Genomic DNA, 2936 nt, shown 5'->3' on the forward strand with positions numbered 1-2936 from the left:
AGACTACAACCCAAAGAGCAAAAAGAATGACACAGACAAGCATGGGATGTCTCAGAACTGCGGAACAATTTCGGGAGTTTTATCATACACATAATTTGAATGCCAGGAGGAAAAGAGAGAAGGAGGCAGAAAAATACTTGAAGCAAAAATGGCCAAGAACTTTCCAAAATTAATGAGAGGCATTAAACTAGACATCTCGGAAGCTCAGAGGAACACCAAGCAGGATAAATACAAATACAATAAGCTTAGCAACACTAAATTCAAACTTAGTAAAGCCAAAGACAGAGAGAAAGTATTGAAAGGAGGCAAATGAGAGACAAATGCGTCCCCTTCAGAGAAGCGAGGGTGAGAACTGGAGCAGGCTTCTCACCAGGAACCATGCAAGCAGCAAGAGCAGACTCTACTGGAAGCAGCAGCAGAGAAAATCCACCAACCCAGACTTCAATATCCAGCAAACCATCCTCCAAACGAGAAAGTGAAGACTTTCTCAGGCAAACAAAAACTGAAGAATTTATTTCCAACAGAACTGACCGGTAAGAAATAATAAATTCTTCAGGAACAGGGGGAATTATAGAGGTAAAAACTCAGATTTATGTGATGAAAGCAAAAGCATCAGAGAAGAAACAAAGAGAAAAGAAAATCTTTTCTGTTTCTGATCTAATAAGTAAATGCTTGTTTAAAGCAATAATAGTGAACAATTTACCGTGGAGTCATAGAACATGGATAAGTAAAATAAATAACAGTGCTTCATAAGAGATGAGTGGGAGGAATGAGGAATATTCTATCACAAGGTACCTATATTACCTATGAAGTAGTATAGCGTTATTTAAAAGTACACTTAGATTAGCTGTTATAGGTATATTAAAATTTCTAGAGCAGTCACTAAAAAATTTATAAAATCATAGCAGATATGCAGAGAGGAGAGAAAATGAAATCATATATTATGCTCAATTAAAATCAGAGAAGGAAGAAAAAGGGTAAAAACAAGTGCAATTAATTAGAAAACAGTTATGAACAAGGTAGTAAATATCAACAAGTGCTTCAAACGTGAACAGCATAAATACAGCAATTCAAAGGCAGAAACGCAGGAGTGAATTGTAAAAAGAGAAAACTATGTTATCTCAAAGAAAGCCACTTTTCCTCTGATCACATGTAAGGAGTAAAATAATGATGCATATTTCAAGATAACTAAAAGAAGAAAAAATTTAAGTCTTCTTACCACAAAGGAATGATAAATATTTGAGTGGATGTTTCTGCTACTTGGTCAGATTTGATCACTTAGCAAATGTATGCACGTTTCAAAACACCACAATGCACCCCACAATACATACAAGTCCTTTAGCAAATAAAAATAAAATAAAATGGAAAAAAAATGCTGCTTTCAAATCAAAAATTTTTGAAAGAGTGAACCCAGTGGGTTAACTGACAGCAAAGCCAGACAAAGACACTACAGGAAAAGAAAATGACAAGCCAATATTCTTGATGAACATAGATGTAAAAATCTCCAACAAAACACCAGCAAACAGAATGTCACAGCACATTAAAAGGATCCTGGATGATGATCAAATAGAACTCATCCCTGGAATGCAAGACTGTTCGACACAATAAAAGTCATATGAGCATCTCAGGAGACACAGCAAAAGCATTTGGCAAAAACCGACATCTGACCAGACTTTCAACAGGTTAGGAAGGTTAGGAATAGAAAGAGTACACCTGAGTAGGTAGTGCCAAGCAGTGAACAGTAGTACAGGGCCACCACTAACATCAGACTCAGTGGTGAAACCCTGGAAATTGTTCCCCTAAGATGAGGAGTAAGACAAAGATGCCTATTCTTATCACTTCTATTCAACATTGTGCTAGAGTCCTAGCCAGAGGAATCATGCAAGAAAAAGAAATAAAAGCCATCTACATCAGAAAAGAAGTAAAATTCTCTTGTTTAAACATGGCTTTCATGGCCCCCAGCGTTGTGGTGCAGTGGGTAAAGCTATCGACATCCCATATTGGAGCACTTGTTCAAGTCTGGGCTAATCCACTTCCTGTGCAGTTCTCTGCTAATGTGCCTGGGGAAGCAACAGAAAATGACACAAGTACTTAGGCCTCTGCACCCATATGGGAGACCTTGATGGAATTCTGAACTCCTGAGGCCATTTGGGGAGGAATCAGTGGATGAAAGATACCTTTCTCTCATTCTCTGTCACTCTGCCTTTCAAATAAATAAAACTCAAAAACCAAATAAAGATGGCATGGTTTTAGATATAGAAAACCCTAAAGACTACACCTAAAACTCCTAGAACTAACAAATGAATTCAGTAAAACTGCAGAATACAAAGTCAACATACAAAACTCATTTGCAGGGGGTGGGGGAGGGCAGCACTGTAGCAGGTAAAGCTGCCTGCAGTGCCGGCATCCCATATGGGCACCGGTTTGACTCCCAGCTGCTCCACTTCCCATCCAGCTCTCTGCTATGGCCTGAGAAAGCAGTAGAAGATGGCCCAAGTCCTTGGGCCCCTGTAGCCATGTGGGAGACCTGGAAGAAGCTCCTGGTTCCTGGCTTCAGATCGGCTCTGCTCCAGCCATGGAGGCCACTTAGGGAGTGAACCAGTGGATGGAAAATCTCTCTGCCTTTGCCTCTGCCTCTCTAACTCTGCCTTTCAAATAAATAAGTCAATATTTTAAAAAAAATCATTTGTTTCTTCACACATGGTGAACTACCTGAAAAATATGTGAAAACAATCTCATTTGCAATAGCATGATAAAAATTGGAATAAAATTACTGTAGCAGGTGAAAGATCTGTACGTTGACGAAGGAAATTGAAAATGACACAAATAAGTGGATAAGAATTAATATTATTGAACTGTCCATATCAGGTGTGGGCATTAGGGCACAGTGGGTTCAACCACTGCTTGGGATGTCCGCATCCCATACAACCTGCCAG

This window comes from Oryctolagus cuniculus, chromosome 18 (genome assembly GCF_051225735.1).
Source record: "Oryctolagus cuniculus isolate XC-2025 breed Fujian yellow rabbit chromosome 18, ASM5122573v1, whole genome shotgun sequence".
In the NCBI taxonomy this organism is placed as follows: Eukaryota; Metazoa; Chordata; class Mammalia; order Lagomorpha; family Leporidae; genus Oryctolagus; species Oryctolagus cuniculus.